The 22968-nt window shown below is 38.2% G+C and overlaps 1 protein-coding gene across 1 annotated transcript in view; it reads left to right on the top strand.

Annotated features, from left to right (window-relative positions):
- Positions 1 to 22968, top strand: part of CRH (corticotropin releasing hormone) — a 139323-nt gene that overhangs the window by 55076 nt on the left and 61279 nt on the right. The window contains exon 4 of the mRNA XM_081117262.1: positions 6344 to 6495. The gene's annotated coding sequence lies outside the window, so the exon portion shown is untranslated. The remainder of the gene's footprint in view (positions 1 to 6343; positions 6496 to 22968) is intronic.

Genomic DNA, 22968 nt, shown 5'->3' with positions numbered 1-22968 from the left:
GTCACTCTCTGCTTCCCCCCTCACCTCTCTCATTGGTCAGAACTTATCTGGGCAGCTTGGATTACTGGACTACTTAACTAACTCAACAGAATGTTGTAGAGGCCTGACTGACATCCATTTCTCTCTTTTTTATCCTCAATGGTAGAAGCACCTTTGTTTTCCTTTGGAGCAAGGGGGGAAACAGGTGACCAAGAATCCTGCTTACCAACATTTCTCCCATCTAAGACCTCACAGCTGGCTTACAGGAAAGTGTCCAAATTCTTTGACGTGGGATACAAATAGAATAATAAAAGTGATATTTTGGGACCAAAAATTTGGCAGCAGAAAGTAAAGGCAGGGAGTAAATTAGCAGCCAATTAGAACAGTTTGGCAGGATATGGGCCTCAACAAGTAAGGCATTGTGCCAGAACTATTATTTAGAGAGAACTTAGCCAAAGAATATACATACACTGAAAGCCTATTAGGCTAAAAGCTTTACATACATTATCTCATATAACCGAAAGTAATTCTACCTCTAAGAGCATGTATAATTTTCTGCTGAGGCACTATTCACAGCTGGTAACTATATACTTATTTATGTGGTTAAGTGGTTTAACAAACATCTGGCTCTACCCACTAAATTTCCAACTATGTGCCTGGCACGTAGTCGATACTAGAAAAATATGTGGAATGAATGAATGACTATGTCTTAGTAACAACTATTGTGGAACCTAGATTCATGAGAAGAAACCTCACAGAATTGTAGGAAAATTGAATAACCAGTATGTAGGAAGGGGCTAAGCAGGGCAATCTGACCACTAGAGGACTTGCTCATTAGCATGACAGCTTCCAAAGCTTTTACACTATGGCTTTCAGTTTAAATTCTTGAGAAATAGATTCTGATTGGTCCAGCTTGAGTCAGTTGCCCACTCATGATGCAATCAGCTATGACCAAAAGGGCAGAGTCACATAGTAGGTAAGTGTCTGCAGAATCCCTTCCTTGAGGGTAGTGGGCAAGGGATACATGCTGAGGGATATATTGGTAACAACCTCCACTTAAGTTATCAGAGAAAGATGGTTTCATATAACAACTTTACTTGGGGCTGAGAAGGGAACCCAAATGGTATTTACTATCATACAGATCTGAGAGGAAGACTGTGACATAATGTATAGAGATATGCAATATGCATAATGATAAGATAAGCTGTATGACACAGTGTCTAGATGCCAGACTTCAAGTCCCAGGTGCAGCACTCACTTCCTATGTGAATCTGAGCAAATTACTTAATTCTCAGTGCTTTAGTATCCTCATATGCAAACTGAGGATCATGACAGTATTAACCACTTAAACTTGATATGCGTTTTAAAAGAGATAATATATGTAAAACATTGAACAGTTCCTATCACTGTAAGCACTCAATATATGTTAGTTTAATATCATTTTTACAATGGAAGATGAGAAAGTTCCATCTAAAATATCTGTATTCCTCTTAGTAAAATAAAAAATCTCATCAGGGTTCTTTTAGGATATTTAATTTCTGGGAGAGATTAGGTCTTAGTGTGATGAGTAATTTCATATTTGGAGAGATATGATTTCAACAAGTCCAAAGTATTCATTAGATCATTCTATCCTCAATTTTAGCAGTTTATTAAAACAGCAAAGTAGATTTAACATCAGTCTCCACACAGACACTTAAAAATACCAGTTTTTCTATACTTGCTAGTTGCATTGGCAGTGGAGGACAGAGATTGCATTTTAAAATTTTTAGTTCTTGCCTGGCCAGTGTGGCCCAGCCGTTGGGCGTCGACCTATGATCCAGGAGACTGGGGTTCAATTCCCAGTCAGGGCACATGCTTAGGTTGTGGGCTAGAACCCCAGTGGGGGGCATGCAGGAGGCAGCCAATCAATGACTCTCTCTCATCATTGATGTTTCTGTCTCTCTCTCCGTCCCTCTTCCTCCCTCTCTCTGAAATCAATAAAGACATATTAAAATATATATTATTAGTTCTTCACCCAGACCCAACACTGAAGGCCAGGACCCATAGGCCCGTGCTGATAGGGAGGCGAGGAGCTAACCATTTGGCTGTTCAGTGCTCCTGACCTAATCACTTTACTAATGTTTCAAGGACAAGGTGAAAATGTTGTCACCTGTGGCTGTCATGGCAGGCAGATCAGGCATTGGATATGCTTATCCACCTATTTAAATCAAAGGTCATCGCATTGATTTTATTTCTTCACATTTAGCAACACGTTATAACCTGAAACACATATTACAAATGTCAACCTGTGCTTCTTAAGCCTAATGAGCTCCTCAGTTAAGCATCAGAGGGGCAGTGAGGAGCAGCTTGGAAAAAGGCCCTTCAGAAACTTTGTGAAGTTATTGTACTATCATATGTATGGTTTTCTTTTAATTTTATTATGTCCCCTTTCAGTTCCCTGAGGTCTGGGTTCTTGCTTTACATGCTGAGGGTTATATTGATAAGCTCCACTTAAGGTCATTTATGTAAGGAAATATTATATTAGGATTATAATTATAAAAAGTCCTTTGAGATTCTGATTGCCTTTTGATTCTAGTATTTCCTTTGGTTGTCAGGTCATTTATCATTTAAATGCAGACTAATTTAAAGGTTGAGAGTTAAGGTGAAGGCTTCTCCTTTAAAAACATCTCACTCTAGGTTTTAGAGAATCTTAGCACTGGGAAGCAATTTAGAGATCTGCTGGCCCATGCTCTATGTATTGCAGATGAAAAAAGTAGAGTCCAGAGAAGCTGCATGATTAGTTCAAAGTCACTCATCTGTATGGCGGCGGAGATAAACTCTGGATTAATAGATGAAAGTTCTCTCCACTGAATATCATGAGCAAAAGAGAAGTTATACTCCCATCACTCCTCCTATAGAAAAATTGGTAACTGTGAGGATTATTTTATTTTAAGTTTTGTGACTTGGATGTTGTTGTTCAGACAGTTCAACTTTTTATTTTTGTTTTCCAAAGTGCTCAGAGCTCTCACTAGTATACTTCTAGGTAGAAGGTTCTTTGTACTTCTACCAGTTGCAATTTCATGCATTAACTTTTGTGGCTGAGATATATGGTTGTGGCTAACTTAGTGACTGCTGTTAACCCCATATTCCAGTTTAAACCAAAGGACTAAGCATTAGTCATTGGACTGACCAATATAATCTCATTTGATTACTTTCATTTCATGGACGGCATAAATACACTGCATTCATTACATTTTTTTTCTTTTTAATTATGAGATAAAGGAAGCGCCCCAACCTAAATATAATACTAAGAAAAAGCTACGAAATCAATATACGCTCTTATTAAGGTAGTAATCTTTTAAACATTGGGAAAGGCTAAAAAGCGTCCCTGAAAGAAGGCCTTGTGTGCCTCCCCCCTCATATAACAATTTTATTTGGGGGGCATTCTTACTCTTTTAAGAAACATTTTATTTTTTATTATAAAGTTTATCATACATACAGAAAAGTGTATGAAAACCTATGTGTACATCTTAAATAATTATTGTGATAATTCCTTTTCTTTTTTTTTTTTTAAATATATCTTTATTGATTTCAGAGAGAGGAAGGGAGAGGGAGAGAGAGAGATAGAAACATCAATGATGAGAGAACCATTGATCGGCTGCAGCCCACAACGCGGGCATGTGCCCTGGCCGGGAATCGAACCCTGATTCCCTGGATCCTAGGTCGACGCTTAACCACTGAGCCATGCCCGGCTGGGCGCCTTTGCTTTTCTTTATAGCATTACAACCTATATGTATTCTTCAACAAAAAATAAAATATTATAGACTTTATAATGTTTTATAAAGTGGGATTACACTGTGAGTACTCTTCCATTCAACACTACTGTATGTGTCATCTTTTGTTCAACACTATGTTAGTGAAGTTCTTTCATATTTGCATGTAGTTGCAGCTTTAAAATGTTTGTTATTATATACTATTCCAATTATGTAAATATTCTAAAATATATTTAACCATTTTTTTGCGGATGGATATTTAGGTTGCTTCCAGTTTAGGGTTAATACACATGAAGTATTACAAACAAACTTGTATGTGCCTTCTGCTGAACATGTACAGAATTTCTATAGGGTTTACACCTAGGAGGGAATTGCTGGGTCACAGCATATGCTCATCATCAAATTTACTTATAATAATTATTATAACTGCCACTTTTCCAAAGTACATTTTATCCTCATTATTTGCGGAATCTATATTTGTTATTTATCATGATAGAATTTATTTCTAACTCCAAAATTAATGCTCATGCTGCTTGCATGGTCAGCTGTGGACATGCAGAGTAGAAAAAAAAATGAGTTGCCGATGTGCACATTCCCAGCTGAGGTCGAATAAGGTGATAAGTATCCTTTATGTGTCTATTAATGCCACAATTTTTATATTTATTTGTGTTGTTTGTTGATTTTACTGTTGAAAATGGCTCCCAAGTGTAGTGCTGAAGTGCTGTCTAGTGTTCCTAAGCACAGAAGGCTGTGATGTACCTTACAGAGAAAATATATTAAATGTTTTCTTCAGGCATGAGTTATAGTGTTTTTGGCCAAGAGTTCAATGTTAATAAATCTACAATATATATTAAATAAGTTGTCTTTGAACAGAAACACATGAAACATGTTATGTATTGATTGGTTGATAAAAAACACTGTTACTAGAGACTTGTTCCCCTAGGAGCAATGGTTCAATATTTGCTAATCTAGTGTATGCGGCAACTTTATAGAGCACACTACTATAAAGAACAAGAGTCAACTGTAGTTGAAAATTTACACTTCTACCAGGGATGTGTGAAAGTTCTGAAGGAGCCACATTTTTTTTTCCTTTTTCATACCCCCCCAATTTAAAAATAATGTTTATTTTTCGATTACAGTTGACATAGATTATTGCATTAGTTTTAGGTGTACACCCCAGTGATTAGATGTTGCACAACTTAGTAAGTGATCATCCCAATAAATCCCGCACCCATCTGACACCATACATGATTATTAGAATATTATTGACTGTGTTCCTTATGCTCTGTTTTACCTCCCCATGACTATTCTGTAATAACCAGTTTGTACTTTTTAATCCCTTCACCTTTTTCACCCATGCCTCCAACCCCCCTCCCATATGGCAAACATCAAAATGTTCTCTGTATCTATGAGTCTGTTTCTGTTTTGCTTATTTGTTTATTTCAATCTCCTTGAATTTGTTAAGACTTATTTTGTGTGCTAATATGTGGTCTGTCTTTGAGAATGTTCTATGTGCACTTGAGAAGAATGTATATTCTGCTGCTTTGGGATGAAATGTTCTACAAAATTAATTAAATCCATCCCATCTAGTGTGTTGTTTAAGGTCACTGTGTTCTTGTTGATTTTTTTTTGTCAGGAAGATCTATCCATTGATGACAGTGAGGTGTTAAAATACCCTACCATGACTGTATTGCTGTTGATATCTCCTTTAAAGTCCACCAAGATATTGTTTATATATTTAGGTGCTCCTATATTAGGTGCATATATGTTTACAAGGTTATATCTTTTTGTTGGATTGATCCCTTTAGTATTATGTAGTGACCTTTGTCTCTTGTTATGGTCTTTGTTTTGAAGTCTATTTTGTCAGATATATGTATTGCTACCCCAGCTATTTTTTTCATTTCCATTTGCCTGGGATATATATTTTTTTATCCCTTCACTTTCAGCCTGTTTTAATCTTTTGTTTTGAGGTGGCTCTCTTATAGGCAGCATATATATAGATTATGCTTCCTTAGCCATTTAGCTACCCTATGTCTTTTGATTGGATCATTTAATCCATTTAAATTTAAGGTTATTATTGATATGTACTTATTTATTGCCATTTCTTTCTTCATAACTATTTCCTCTCTATATGTATTTCTTCATGGCTCTTTTTTATAAAAGAAACTAGAGGTAGTTGTTTAAGGAACCTTAGAACTCTCTCCTTCAGTCTCATCTCTTGCCACTTTGTGCCCATCCTATCCCCTCACCCACATGATGGGCCCTCTGCTGTCTTTGCCCTGTTAACTTCTACTTGTTCTTTAAGGCTCAGTTTGAGCATCAACTTCTCAGGAAGCCTTTCTTGATGTCCCTGTAAGCTTCCCCAGCACCCAATGCCTTCTGCTATTACAATGGTTATCACACTGTATTGTAGCTGTCTACGTATAGTCCTCTCTCTCCCTCTCCAGGTTGTGAGCTCCTCAGCTCTAAATACCAGTGCCTGCAATGTGCCAGGAACATAGTACATGTTCAATACATGTTTGTTTAATTATATGTAGATGGATTGCCAATTGGTTATCTCCAAGTGATGTTCAGCAGTTCCACACTTATGTCCGTGTCTTATCTCTCTGCAGACTTTGACATCTTGGCATTGGCTGTTGGGCACAGCCAGTTTGTGTCTTGGATTGAATAATGAGGGTGTTAAGATTCATTTTCCGTGAGCCACTTCTAAGCACTGCCCCTGTGAAGTTCATTGGTGCCACTTTGCTGATGGAAGGAGTTTAAGGTGAGTGACTTTTGAGCCTTTATCATTAAGGACAGCATGAAGCTAGTTTGCCATCTGGCTGCACCTGAACATGCCAAACCATGTTTCAAGGAGGGAACTCCAGAAAGATATACAGGCCCCAAAGCAGGTGTGGCTCCCGGGAGTTTATAAGATCCGGTGCACACAGGTAGTGCTTTGGAGTTCTGGGGATTTAGGTGTGATGTTTTTCTCTGCAGCTGAAGGATGGAAAGAGGTCAGTCATTATCTAAAATTCTCAGAGGTTTTTCTCTCTGAGTTTGCAGAGTGGTTTCTAACATGTGTTAACTCAGGCTGCTGCTAATTGCTTCTGATTGCTGGTTAATTGCTGGCAATAGCAAGTGGCTGTCCTGGCAGCAGCAAAGGCATATCCCAAGATAGCAGGAGTAGGGATAGAATGGTGTAAATGGCACTAGGGTGCCTAGACCCAGAAGCCCAGATTGCCTAGGCAACCCAAGAAGCCACTTAGCAAGGGGAGCCCAGAAGGTAAAGCTTGCTTGGGAACCCAAGGCCACCAGGAGTATAGAAACACAGGGTATGATTCTGGAAGGAACTGGGACTCTGCTGTGTTAATTTTCATGCTAACCAATGAGTGGAAGTTGACCACCAAGCTTGAGGAAAGCTGCTTCTCAACATCTCAGTGTGTTGGAATTTTGAAGGAATCCAGGATTAAATAAGAGAAGTATTACCAAATAGAAATCAGGAAATTCAAGATTTTGATAACCTGAGCAAAATTAATGGAGGGTGTGCACATGGCATGGAACAGAAAAGTAATTTCAGACTATTGAGATTACATACTAATTGTTGGCCCCCTCCTCCTCTCTCCAGCATAGTTATGAAAGAGGCTTTTCCCCTTTGCCTCTGCTTTTCCTTCTCCCCTGGATGGGGCTGGGGATGTGGACAGAGGCAGTCCTTTCTACTATTCCTTTATCGAGGCTCACTGACAGCATTACAGCAGACTTTAGGGATATAATATGAAACTAGATGGAATTTAAAGTGTTTTTGTCCTTCTTGCTTTTCCTCTATTTCTCTGAATGTTTAATTCAGCTATTGACCCTGCCTGGATGCCATTTCCTTTTCTTTGGTTGGGCTGAGATGGATGGCCGTGTGTGTTTGTAGGTGAGGCAGGTGGATAATGTTTCAGCAGGAAGACCAGGGTACTTTCTTTGTAACTTGGGAATCAATAGCAGACACACGGGGAGGAGGGCTTGGCTTGGAAGCCTTTGTATCAAAGGGCGTCTCTGAGGATCTGATTGGATTTGTTACTTTTTCTCAGAGTGAAGTCACATTCTAGTTGGTTTCGGTCAATAATGCAACTCTTCGCCTTCTGGGTCTTTAAGGTAGCAGCATATTTCTGTATTGGTTTTATAGTTTAATTCTGAATACATTTTGATATTTCCTGTCTCTGGGTGTATGAGAGACACCTCACAGGAAAGCCTGTGGGTGCTAACAATAATACCAGGCTCAGAGATCAAGAGTGGGAAGCTCTGAGTACATTCCCTGGCACATAGCAGATATTTGGCAAATGGTGGCCATTATCATTATTCGTTGTTTCTGCATTTGAATGAGATTTGGATGATAGAGGAAGATCTTGGGTGGAAATGGCTGGCTATGCAGATGGTGTTGACAAATGGGGTTTGGATGTGTGAACTCTGGTTTAAGACACCAGATGATTCATTCTTGGCTAAATGTAGAGAATGGATGAAGGGGCAGAATGCATTTGTTCAGAGGCTAGCTAACAGATGTAGAGTGATTTGAACCTAATAGGGCAGGAGAAGGAGAGAAAACCACAGCCAGATAAATCTGTAAAATCAGTTCTATAGAGAATAGGAATTGTGAGTTGAAAGAAAGGTCAAATGATGGTAAATTGTTGTGGTTCACATGAGAGGAGATGGGGAGTGAACTAGAGACTGTAATACTTTAAACTTTCCCCTCTCGTTGGACTGACCCCACTGCATTACAATCATGTCATATTTACATTTACTTTGCCTTGTCAACATAATCTGAGATAAGGCAAACACCATCCTAATTTTTCCGAAGGGAATGGAAGTAGATTCCAGGCCTTAGATATGGCATTAAGTCTAGATGATGACTTAGATGGAAAAAGAGATGTTCCCGTGCTCTTGTATGAGGGGTCTATGGGAAATTACAGCAGTTTCACTTATATAGCATTTACTACATGACCAGCACTGTTCTAAGTACTTTACTTAGATTATTTCATTTAATCTTCACAATAGCCCTATAGAAAAGATACCATTATCATCCCGTTTTATAGTTGAGGACACTGAAGGACAGGGAGGATAAGTGACTTGAGTCAAGTCACACAGCTCATAGTGGATTAAACCCAGCCGGTCTGCTCTGGAGGCCAACCTGATTCCCCATATCAACAGTTATGTTGGCTTAAATTAGTTTCTTTTATAGGGTTACTAGATTGGCAGTTAGGGATAATGTGGTTGTTATGTACACTTGCTTTTGAAATATTATAATTCTATTATAGAAGGTACATTTATAAACATAGGTAAGCCATTTTAAGGTCTAGATAAGTAATTAGTAAATAGAGCAGGTGTGTGTCAAACATAGACAGAAAGGAGTAAAAGGGCCAAAAGATATCTAATCTTCATGAGGTCCTGGGTGCTAAATATTCATTATAAACTAACTACATATGGGATATAAGATATGCTAAGTATAAAAAGGCACAAAGTATTCAGTTTACTAAATAAGCACATAGTATTTGTGAGACGCTAATTCCTAGCCATTTCTGGCCCCATGTGTCCTCTGCCCAAGAAATACAAATAAACCCAGGGCTACTTATTGGCTAAGTAGTGAGCTATAGCTGTGGCCAGAGGTACTTGTCCCTACATCTCTCCAATGAAGCCAATGTGTGATGGGCCCTGGGTACCTTCCATTCATGGGCCCCCTTGTTCAAATCTCAGTTCTGGTTTTTGTAACCATGCCATCAGTGGAAAGGGGTGTGTGTGTGTGTGTGTGTGTGTGTGTGTGTGTGTGTGTGTGTGTAAAAGAGAGAGAGAGAATACAAATGTACTCTGCTAACCCAGGATTCAAGCAGTGAGACCATTTCATCCTGTCTGCACCCTATCTTAAGTGTGTTTCCTTCTCACCATCCCTTTTCCCTTCTTTCTGTGTGTTATGAATGGATTTTTAACAATCCATTCTATGACCTCCTGGTAGTATTTTGACATTCTGGTCAAAATGGCAATGGCATCAAGATAATTTCCCACAGGATAGGTGGTAGATGTAGACTGTGGGTACCTCAGCAAAGGCCCCTGACAATCATACATGAGATCCTTGTGGGAAAATATAAGCTGGGAGCCACTACAAACAGAGGGACTCCTGTCTGCTCCTGGTGGCAATATTCTGGGACCTGTGCCCCAGGAAGGAGGTTTCTGGCGATGCTTCATCTCTCTGGTCTATTCTGGTGACTGAATGAAGACACACAAGGTAAGTTCGTCAAATTTAAAGAAATGCTAAATATTGAGAGGTTTTCATGTTGGAGTGGTGTTTCATCTGTTCTGATTCTATGAGTGGAGCCTTGAGAAATCAATTCTGTTTTGGGCAGAGATGATGAGATGTGAGGGGAAGGAGATTCATGGGAACTGGCCATGGACTATAATGAGGTGCAGCTGAGCACAAGGAATTTTGAAAGAAGTGAGGTGGGGAAGAATGAGAACAGGGCTCAGCCTCAAGAGGTGTGTATGGCAGGAGGGAGGTAAGAAAATAGGTTTTACGTGAGAAGCACCACAGAGCAAGAGGTGAATAAAACCTAGGGTGCCCCAGTAGAGGTGACCAATGGTTTCCCTGGGGAATATGAAGGAAGCTGCCAGCCCCCAGCATCCCAGGAACCAAATCTCTCTACTATCTAGGATCTGCTGTGATTGTGATAAGCCAGCCTGGCTCACTGCATGCTGTTGCTAGGTATAGGGAGTGGACATCTCAAGCCTGTTCTAGCAATCACTGGGGTTCCCTCTCTCACACTGTTCCTAATCAGTTCTATCCCACTTCCCTCAAACTCTGAATCACTGTGATGCGGGCCTTTGGGCTGGGACTGTGAAACCTGGCTTTCTCTAAAGAAGCAGTTTTCAAAATTTTTTACCTTGATGCACAGTGAGAAATACATTTCACATCACAATTTAGTATATATACATTAACATATACATACATATGAAACCAAAATAAGAGTTTCATGAAGTTTACCCTTACCTCATTTGATGAAGTCAAATGTAGCCCATTCCATTTCACTTAAAAATGCTAATCACAACACATTAAATCGATGTACATCCCACTAATGGGTTGTGACTCATAGTTAGAAAAAAAAAATCGTGTTAAGGATTTAGACTTGACTTTTGCTCTTTTTGCCATTAGGACCCTGTGCTATCTTGGGTAACAACTCTGGCCCCATCTGGTTCCATGGAACCTAATCCATCCCACCAACCAAATGCCTTAATTTCTTCCTCACAGATGGACTAAAGATGAATAACTGTTTACTGGGGAACCCAAAGACCTTTGACCCAAATAATTTGCATATATTTCTTCATGTAATTCTCATAGTCATGCAATCTATCCATTTGGGTATTTTAATTCTCCTTTCACAAATAAAAAAAATTAGGATAAAAAAGTTGTGTGATTCATCATCAAAGGTTATAAAGGTATTAAGTGGGATAATTAGGACTTGAACCCAGGACTGCTTAACTATAGTTTCAAGACAAGGTGCCCCTCCTCCCTATCAACAAGTTTCCTACCTCCAAATCTCTCCTATATTGCAACTCTGGAGCTTGAATTTCCTTTCATTTTTTCCTCCTGAATTCCCAAACCTCTTTTTGCTATATATGCCACTGGAATAACTTGAAAGTAAAAAATTTATGTGGCGTGCTCGGCTGGGCGTGGCTCAGCGGTTGAGCATCGACCTGGGATCCAGGTGATCGGGGTTCGATTCCTGGTCAGGGCACATGCCCGGTTGCGGGCTTGATCAATGACTGTCTCATCATTGATGTTTCTATCTCTCTCTCCCTCTCCTTTCCTCTCTCTGAAATCAATAAAGATATATTTAAAAAAAAAAAAAATTTATGTGGCGCTTTTTTTTTTTTGTCTTGTACACGTATTGTCGATGACTGTCCTCAGCCCCATGGGTAACAGTATATATAACTCTGACTTATCCTCATAAGTATTTCCTAAGCAACATTTTGACTGATGCAAGAACTGCCATCACAGAAGCAGCTGTCTGTTATATTGTCTCCAGTGACATATGACAATCTTTCTCCTTAGTTAGGAACAGAATGTATGTATGATTTATATCCTCAAGCTATGCTTCTCTAACAGGTGACATCTCAGTTGTTAGTATTTGAAATATCTTTTATAAAGCCTAAATTTAGTACAACAGAATGTGAATGGCAAAATGGCAGACACACCAGTTTCTGGGGGAAATTCCTTATTACCCTGTATCTTCTTTATGTATAAAATAAATGTACCAATATATGACACCTACAGATGTCTAGAACGGTAGAGTTTTAAAGCTTTGATGATCTTTGTTCAAATATGGGTCAATGTCTTTGTGTTTGAAGGATATTTTAAAATGAGTTACGGTGGTTTTATTGCTAAAAAGAACGTGAATCATGCCTGAATAAGTAGAAAAAGATCCTAGAGTTATTTCAAGAGAATGGAAGCTTGGCCACTTAAAAATATATCTTTTTTCTAATTATAAGACAAATACACATTTATTGTGGAGAATTTTAAAACAAAAAATGTGTAAAGCAGAAAATAATGTACTCAATACCAAAGTTAACTGTTAACATTTTAGGTATATTTATTTCCAGTTGTTTTTTTAATATACCTCAAATAGTAAACAGGTACTCATGTTTACAAAATTGGGATTAAACATATATTGAAGTACAGTTTCATAATTCTGCTTAAAAAGTTAAGTTAAAAAATTTAAAATTATATAAAGAACTTTTCCTATGCCACCATATATTCTTTGGAAACATACATATTTAAATTTATTTATTCTTTTTTTGGGCATTCTGGTTTATTTTTAGGATATTACAGGTATAGTCAAATATTGCTATGTTTTACATGCAAAATTATGAAATCCCTACATACAGGAAAAGTAATACAAGAAGGTAGAAAGTATTGAAAACATAAACAGTTCATATAAAAGCAATTAAAAAAATTTTAATTGATTTTTAGAGAGAGAAGAAGGGAAAAGGAGAGAGAGAGAAACATTGATATGAGAATGAAACATCAATTGTCTACCACCTGCATACCCTCTACTGGGGATGGAGCCCACAACCTGGGCATGTGCCTGACTAGGAATGGAAATGGCAACCTTTTGGTGTACAGGACAACTCCCAAACAACTGAGCCACACCAGCCAGGGCAAGTAAAAGCAATTTTAACATTAACATTGCCTGCTTGCAATGGTTTGACTTATGAGGGCCCATTAAGTATACTGTTTTGTTTTGTTCTGTTTTTGACAGCATAGGTATTTGTTTATTCTCCCTGTATTTGACTTTATATAGCAACTTCCTCTGAACCCCTCCTTTCTTCTGATTGGAATGCCACACATGTCCCCGTGGTGATTGATGTTAGCTGATGGTGCTGATCAGTTAAATCATTGGTGCCAGCTTGAGAAAGAATGCCTTTATTAATGATATTCTTTGAATGTATTCTTGGAATGTATTCTTGGAATGTATTTTTTCTTTAAATGTCATTTTTCCACAGTAAGGTGGAAATAGGTTTCAATAAGACCTAAAATATTTCAATACATTGCTATTTTTTAAAAAGGCTATTTCATAAAGAAAGGGATTTGAAAGGGAAAATCTTCTTTTTCCTCTATTACCATTTTCCTCATAGCTCAGTGAGACAAAAGCAACAGCAAGTCATTTGACCTGGGCTTGGTCTAGGGTGTACCTGGGACCCCAGGACTGCCTGTGTTGATTGCTCTTTAATTATTTGCTGTGACTGGAGCGTTTGTCGTTCTGTTTCCACTTACTGTTTGCCATTGAGAACCGATTTTCTGTTATGTTAACTATTAAACTAACTTTGTAATACAGTGATTTTAAACTATGTTTCAGAAGGCACAAAGTTGGCCATCTCCCAAGTTACCTGGGAAGTTGTTATATATGCTGATTCTGGACCTTAATTCTAGAGATTCTGACTCAGTAAGTCTGGAATGGGGTACACATTTTGAGAGCCATCCTTCTGGGGAGAGGGCTGAGTAGTGGTAGGCAGATGGGTGGGTTTTAGCAACCACTCCCTCTGTTCTACCAGAATAGAAGTTTTTAAAAAAGAATCGGAAAACAACCTTTCTAAAGAATGCTGTTCCTCTACCCTAACATAAGCTTCAGAAAAGCAGTGACTCTCAGAAGCTTATAGAGACTTTCAGAATCTTACAAGAGGTGACTCTATAACACAAGGAGGTTACCAGCTGCTCTACTTCAGGAAAAACTATAAAACTATAAAATGCTTTGTCCATACTTTTGCCTTCTTCCTGTCCTTCCTATTACTTACTCTCAGCAATTGGATCTGCATTCTCTCTGATGTGAAGGATGACACTGGAAGGGTGACATGAAACAGTGGATGTTTTCATGAAGAATGAGAAAAGGGACAGAAATAACTACTTAGTTTTTGCAATAGAATAAAAATATAATAATAATGTCCTTCACAATTTTTGATGCGTAGGGCTCACCCCACAATGACATGTGAATATGCTATTCCTTTCAAGTGGGTTGTTGAAAATAGGCAGAGTAAGTTATTTTTTTTCAATGTGTGCACTATGTGGAAAATAATTTTTGTTTTAAATAATTCAGTATAGACATGTAAGTGGGTGTGTCTGAATTGCTTGAAGTTCACTCAGATTTGGGCAGTTAACCTAGGCTGCATGCATGTTTCTAGGGATGGCCAGTTGATCTTTAACTGAACAGACAGCCCTTCAACCCTTCCAGCCGTCTTTATCTCTGATCAAAAAGGGGCTAGACATTTTGTTAATGTTATAAATGGGTTCCCATTGGTGAAATTAATGCTTGCTCTTTTGTACAATGGCTTTTAGAAATAGTTTTGTTTTTCATTGCTGAAATTACTGGCATTTAAGATACATGGATTGTTCGAAATATTTTAGAGACACTTTCCTACTCTGCATAAAAAAGTGTAAGAGGCTAGGGAAGTACATCTTCCTTTTTATGTGGGGTTGGTGCCTGTGGTTTCAATATGATACGATCATGGGTTCCCACAATTTTGAAGATTCTGGTCACTTGAGGCTCAGTGGGGTTAACTGAATTTTGCCTGTATAATTTTCCTTCCTTCCTTCCTTCCTTCCTTCCTTCCTTCCTTCCTTCCTTCCTTCCTTCCTTCCTTCCTTCCTTCCTTCCTTCCTTCCTTCCTCTTTTCTTTTTAAAAATATATCTTTATTGATTTCAGAAAGAGGAAGGGAAAGGGAGAGAGAGAGAGAAACATCAATGATGAGAGAGTCGTCATTGATGGGCTGCCTCCTGCACACCCCCGACTGGGAATCAAGCCCGCAACCCCGGCATGTGCCCTGACTGGGAATCGAACCGCTATCTCCTGAATCCTAGCTCAGTGCTCAACTGCTGAGCCACACCTGGCTGGGCTGTTTTGCTTGAATATATATTGTTTTATGCAAGATGTGGTCAGAGTACTTAAGAACACAGAGCCTGAGACTTCATCTAGCTAAGAAAACAGGTTGCTTTTGTGCTATCTGCTAATAAATGCTTGTAGCTGTGCAGAATTTTATCTGAGAATTGCTTTATCTATGACCTGCCACAAATGTAAACATTTATTAACAACATGTTAATACAAGTGTACTTTCATATAACAACATTTATGGCATCAAGATTATAATTGAAAAATGTTTTGAATTACTAAAATAATTCAACATTACAAGACAACTCCTATTTCCCTTAAAGAGAAATTCAATTTTCTGATGATAAGAATCAGAATAAATACAGGTTTAATTTTTTAAAAATATGTTTTTATTGGTTTTTAGAGAGAGAGGAAGGGAGAAAGATAGAGAGATAGAAACATCGAAGAGAGAGAAACATCATCCATTGGCTGCCTCCTGCATGCTCCCTACTGGGGATGGAGCCCGCACCCTGGGAATGTGCCCTGACAGGAAATCAAACTGTGACCTCTTGGTTCCTGGGTCAAAGCTCAACCATTGAGCATCACCGGCCGGGCTAAATACAGGTTTAATTTAAATTTTATGATAACTAGTATATATTTATCTCACAATAAATATATTTATCTGACAACATAATGGATAGCTCATGCTTTGTCTTTTCAAAACATCTGTGCAAATAGTCCTTCTATTCTTTTAATTATTCTTCATTAAATAGCTAAGGAACAAGCACTTCTGCTTCTGGGAAGATGGAGCAGACATATTTTTCTCTATTTCTTATGTTAAGTACAACCCTGGACAGTATATATAAAACAAGCATAAGGAGATTCTGAAAGAGGGAAAGAAGAAGGCAGACCAGCTAGGATTCTCAGGACCCAAGGAACACCAAAATGGTAAATGCCCTGAGTTTTCTTTTTGTCTTAGATATCCCAGACTTAGAGCTTGATAAACTTGTAACCTGGGAACACCCACAAGTACAGCCAGAAAAAAAAAAAAGAATAGCCGCTGCTCAATCCTGCTTTCTCTAGCCTTAAGATCCAGGAAAGGGGCAGCTTAGGAAGACATAAAAGTTTTAAATAATAACTGCTCTATTCCAGCCAAACACCACAGGAAAACCATGGCCCCACTTTCGCCCACACCAAAAAAGGCTCCCCACCGTCTCCAAGCTGTAACAAAGAAACTCCTCTGCTGGAGTGGTATCAGAGAAGACCTAGCGAGAGTCAGGACTTTCATCACTGCACAATTGTAATGGGACCACCTTTCTGCCATCCATAGTGTCAGTAGAGGTATTAGCTATCTATATATAATGCAATATCTGGAGCAACCACTAAAAAACTTACAAGAAGATACATTAAAAAATAATACAGATAAATCTAAATGGAATTCTAAAAATTGTTTAAGTAACCCATAGGATGAGAGGAAAAGAAAACAGAAATGGAAAACTGAGAGAACAAAGAGAAAACAAAAAAATTGGTAGGCTTAAGCCACAACTTATCAGTAATTATGTTAAATGTGAATGGTTTAAATATACCAACTATAAGACAGAGGTTGGCAGACTCTATTAAAAATGACCCAACTATATACTGTCTATAAGAAATTCACTTAAAATATAATGATATAGAAAGTTTGAAAGTAAACAGATGGACAAGCATCTATTATGCAAACATTAATAAAAATAAATCAGGAATGGCTATATTAATATCACATTAATGGCTATATTAATATTAATATTAATTAGAGCAGGGGTGGGGAACCTTTTTACTGCCAAGGGCCACTTGGATATTTATAACATTTGTGGGCCATACAAAATTATCAACTTAAAAATTAGCTTGATATATTTGGACAAATATTTAATTAACACACCAAATGGGCCAGACCAAATTATTTCACAGGCCTTATATGGCCTGTGGGCCAGATGTTCCCCACCCCTGGAAAACAAAGAAATTTAGAGTCAGAAAAGGACGTTACAAAATGACAACAGGTCAATCTTCCAAGACGAGAGTAATTCTAAAGGTGTATGCACCAAACAACAGAGCTACAAAATATGTGAAGTAAAAACTGGTAGAACTGAAAGAAGAAGTAGACAAATCCACAATTGTAATTGAAGATTTCAGTGCTCCTCTATCAACACTGATAGAACTACTAAACAGAAAATTAGCAAGGGTATGAAAGAACTCCATATCATCAGCCAACAAGATCTAATTGACATATACATATTCTTTTTAAGTGACAAATAGAACATAAAAACCTCAACAAATTTGAGAGAAGTAATATGGTATGTGCTTTCTGGCCGCAATGCAATTAATCTAGAAGCAAAATTAACAATTGTGCTTCTAAAATTAACAATGTAATTAACAGAAGCAAAATCTCCAAGCACTTGGAAACTCAACAATACACTTCTAAGTAATCCATGGGTCAAAGATTATACTGAAGTAAAATAAATGGAAAGGAATGAAAATGAATGTACAACATATCAAAATTTGTGGGACACAACTAAAGCAGTACTGAAATGGAAATTTATAGCATTAAATGCTTTCATTAGAAAAGAGGAAAGGTCTCAAATTAATCTAAGATCTCACCTCAAGAACCTAGAAAAAGAAGAGCAAAAATAAAGCCAAAGCAAGCATAAGAGAGGAAATAATAAAGATAAGAATAGAAATCAAAGAAATTAAAAACAAAAACAGAGAAAACCAATGGAACAAAAATCTGGTTCTTTGAAAAGATCAATACAATTAACAAATGTCCAGCAAGATTAATGAAGAAAAAGCAGAGAAGATGAAAATTGCCAATAGCAGAAATGAAACACAGAATATCACTAGGGACCCTGCAGATCTCAAAAGGGTGATAAGAAACTATTATGGAAAACTCTGCATGCATAAATTTGACAATTCAGATAAAATGGACCAATTCCTTGAAAAACACAAACTACCATAACTCATTCAACATGAAGTAGATAATTTGAATATTGCTATTCAGGAATTTGAATTCATAATTTAAAACATCCTAAGATAAGTCCCCAGACCCAGAAGTTTTCACCAGAGAATGCTAACAAATGTTTAAAGAAGAACTAACCCCAATTCTACACAATTGCTCCACAACAAAAGAGGAGGCAATGCTTCCAGTTCATTTTATGAAGCCAAAATCACCTTGATACTAAAACCAGACAAAGACAGAACAAAGAAGAAAAACTATAGACCTATATCCACCATGAATATAGACACAAAAGACTTAACAATATATTAGCAAATAGAATTTGGTTTTCTATAAAAATAAATGTAAACCATGACAAAATGGGGTTTATTTCAGGAATGCAAGGCTGGTTCAACATTTGAAAATTACACAATGTAATCTCCATGTTAACAGGCGAAAGAAGAAAAATTACATAATCATATCAAAAGATACAAAAATATTCTAGGGGGAAAATCAACATTTTTTAAATTAAAAAAAACAACAACATCTGAGAAAAACAGGACTAGTGGGGAATTTACTCAACTTGATAAAGTGAATCTACAAAAATCCTAACACTAACAACAAACTTAATTGTGAAAAACTGTATGTATGCTTTCTCCTGAGAAGTGGGAACGAGAAGGATGTCAGTTCTTACCACTCTTATTTAGCATAGTACTGTAAATTCTAGGCAGTACAATTGAGCAAGAAAAGGAAATAAAAGATATACATATTAGAAATGAAGTAATGTATTTCTTTCTATATACAAATGAGATCATTGTCTATGTGGAATATTTTAAGGAAGTTACCAAAAAGGACCCCTCCAAAAAACAAACAAAAACCTGAGCTCCTAGAACAATTAAGTAAATCAAGCACAAAAATAATTTTTTCTACATATTAGTAATGAGCATGTAGTCACTGAAATTAAAAATACAATCCCATGGCCCTGACCAGGTAGCTCAGTTGGTCAGTTGGTTAGAATACAGTCCCAGTACTCCAAGGTTGTGGCCTCAATCTTGGTCGGGAGTCACATGAGAGTTAACCAATAAATGCATGGACAACTGAAGCAACAAATCAATGTTTCTCTCTCTCTCTCTCTCAAAATCAATAAATTTTTAAAAAATGACTTGAGTGACGCCCATTAGACAAATGGCATGTGGCAGAGAAAGAAATAAAGTTCTTCTGGGGGTGTATTAGAGTGACTGGGTCCAGAGGGTCCTTCAGAAAAAAACATCAGACCTCCAAATCCAATAGTGGTTCCAGGGTTTCTTTGCCTGCTGCTGAAGTGACTATCCAGAGTGATCCCTCCTCCATGGAACCCGAAGTGTCATCTTCATAGGGCAGATCTCCTTGGGATTTAACTAGATGTTGGTCCAAGTCAAGCCTTTAGCATCTAAAGCCCCAAATGGTGCTAACCCCCATTATCAGTACATTTCTAACATGAGAAAGTTGGTGGTTTTGAGGCAAGGGAGGGTATTTAGCACGTACTCTCTGCCAGATTGCTTTACAGCTGTGGGGATCTGGGCTCTTGCTAATTTGTCAGGCTGTCCCAGTGTCCTAAGCTCCCAGAGTGAGAAGTACTATGTACTGGGTTGGAAAGGTCAGCCTTGCCAGAAATAGATTCTATCCTCATTAACATCTTGGCTTGATTAATCTCTGCTGTTTCTATCTTCAACCTGTGATTTTTGTTCACTGGCTCTTTGGTTTACCAATTCTTTTATTTACTGACATTTGGAAGGTGGAGACAGAAGAAGAAAAGAATTTGAGTTCTCATTGTTTGGAATCTAGAACATGATTTTATTTTTTTAGATTGGAAGTATGGGTATAAGGCTAAATTTTAATTTTCTCTTTAGTAGATTATCCTTGATATTTTATTTTATTCTATCATTTTTCCAATTTACCCTGTTCGTATGTATCAAGATTTTTTTGTATTATAGGATCTTCAGACATGAGTGGAGCTTATTTAGCCCATTGTACTCAGCATTCATAATGTACACATAGATCTTCAGTTATTTTTGATGATACAAGCTTCTTAGGATGTGGAGTAGCATAGCTGTTCATAATGGAAAATTCTGGCTGGTGGAAAATAAACCTCATTTTTGAGGCAATAACCACTTGCAATGCTTATTTATAATACAGTCCCTTGTAGGATTCTACACTTATACAATAATGAAAAGAAAAACCTAAATGAGAACCTGCCTCTCCTGAGAGTTTATTTTTTTCACTACATTTCCTGGCCAGAAGCCTCAATTTGTTAATAATGAGTTTTAAGAAGAGCCTCATTTTGCATTTCCTGACAATATATCATGCAGTGACTCACAGAGCTGGGGTGTACAGGACAGGCACATCAGGTTGCTCTAACTGAGAACAGGACAACGTGATGTCACAGGGTCAGCTCTGTGTAATGTGTCATCCACACAATATTACCAGGCAGTGCTTGCCTTGATTCTGAATCTCAGATGCTGCAAAATGCTGGAGGGAAATATCTGTCTTAAGGGATTGTCTACTGCAGACATAAAATAAAAATTAATTTGATCCATTGGAGGTACCTTTACTCCCAAAGGATCCCAATGTACCCAGCTCCTGCCCCAGGAGTATTAGTCATACCTCTCTGAAACCTTGTCTCCTCTGTGCTGGAAAAGGCAGGCCCCCCTGAGGCAGCCCTCTCTGCAACAAGTTTTATTTTGAGTGAAATATTGAAGAGTACTTCTAATTAAAATGATAGAAGAAATTGTAGGGAGGCAAAATGTAATTTCCCATGTTGGAATTTGACCAGGATGCAGTGGTTAATAATTGTCCTTTTTAGAGGATTGTATGACTTAAGGGGAAAAGCCCCCTTCCTTGTTGCAGAGAACAGTGTGAGTTCTCAGGGACATAGATAGAATGAAAGGACGGGAGGAAACAGGTCACACAGTTGGAAGAAGAGTAGACAGTACCCAATAACTAGGAGAAAATGGGTTTAAATGGCCAAGAAAGCTATTAGGTTATCATCTGTATGAGAAATACATGTTTGGTATTTTAGAAATGCTTGCTAAAATTGAATTGCCCATCAAATGACAAAGTACACTTTTCTCTTGGAGCTTTTGAATGTCCAACATCTTACTCTTGAATAAGACATAGGGCTTTGAAACAGAACTCTAAAGGTGCTAACACTTGAAACTTTCCAAACACCCACTGTAAGCCCTTTTCTGGTTCTCCACTCTCCATTATGAGGGGAATCTTGCTGCTCCTGTAGGGTTCTACTCTTTTCCCACCAACTATGTCACTTCCCCCATCCAGCCTTGCCTGAATTAAGTCTTCATCAATCAGGTTTTTGAATGACAAGACTGTCATTCTGGAAACTGTTCCATGAGCTGATGTGTTGCTACCTCTAAGTGAAGCATAGAATTTAACAACTATCTGATAAATTTACCTCAAGCTTTTAGAAACAATTTAGGTCTGAATTGTCTGGTTTGGTTGGCACCAGAGACATTGTAATTTGGTCATAACTGGGTGCATTTTGTCAAGAGAGGGGGCCAGATCCTGTCCTTGGCAGATGTGTAGAGGAGTGAAGTGAGGTGATCGGCAGGACACTGAGTAGGGAAGCTCCAAGAGATGTGGCTTGGAAGAAGAGGGACAGAGCCTGGGAGGTCAGTGAGGGAAAGTCCTGTAATGGCTCATCTGAAATCAGCTTGCAACATGGCCACAATGAAGATTTAGATATGCTTATGTGCTTGTTTGAATGGCTAGGTGAAGACATGAATTGGAAAGGGAATCTCATGCAGCATATTATATCTATTTTGGTTGATATTTCCTATGATTGACAATTGGAACATTAAGGATTATATGGGTCAATTACCTGCTTTTGAGCTATATAACAGCACAGAATTCATATGATATATTGAAATGGAAAGTAAGAGGTACTTGATTGCTTTAGATAATCTTGTCATTCAGTTATGACCTATAAGTTTTGAGCCTGAGAGTTTAGATAACAACCAAGACCGGTGAGTAAGAGGATATGAAACATCACTGCTATCCCATCCACTTGTGAGCATCCAGGGCTTCTTTTATCATAGCACCATATACAGGAACTGCTGAGGTCAGGGAGGCAAGAGCAATCTGTGTGTGTGTGTGTGTGTGTGTGCGCGCACGCACGCACGCGTATGTGTATGGATGTCCATGTTACTCTCATATGAGCACCCAGGGGCTAGACCCTCCTGGAAGATTCTTAGAACTGGTAATTTCTACTGTTTTATGGGCCCAACATGCTAGTGGGTGAGACTGTAGACTTATGTCATCAGAGCTTCCTTGAGGTATTTGGATTTGGTCAAGGGAGGGTGAGTATTATTTGACCTTGTGAAAACTGTCACTATTATCAGTCAAGGCCTCCTTGGAGAAATATCTTCTCTTACCTGTGTGCATGATTCCCCTTGTTCAGGAAGCAGTGGGCAGCAGTTAGGCGTCAAAGTGGCTGACTCCTAAATGCCAACCCATTTTAACTCTCTGCTTTTTTTGAATTGCACTAGGGCCCTAGGAAAACATGTGCAATGACACCCTGTCTGCCAGGCTGGGCATGTGGCTTCTTCCCCCACAGCCTCTGCTGCAGGTAGGGGGTCATACTCTCTACTGACATGCTCTCTGATTCTGTGGGAAGAAGCTCTTTGATCCTAATTGTTTTCCACATGCACAGCTTTCATGTTACACAAGGACCAAGAAATAAAAGGGGTTTGAAGAAAGATGCAGGCAGCTGTATGTGTATATAATTACAATTTTCTTTGCAGTACTTCTCTCCATAAGGGTTTAACTGCTCAAAAATAATTGAACCACATTCAATCATAAGAGCCCTGTAAGAGGAGACTAAATCATCCCAGCAGCCGTTACCATTACCAT

Source organism: Miniopterus schreibersii (assembly GCF_964146895.1).
Source record: "Miniopterus schreibersii genome assembly, chromosome: 17".
NCBI lineage: Eukaryota > Metazoa > Chordata > Mammalia > Chiroptera > Miniopteridae > Miniopterus > Miniopterus schreibersii.
The sequence above is the reverse complement of the archived record's forward strand: the minus strand, read 5'-3'. Positions and strand labels throughout refer to the sequence as shown.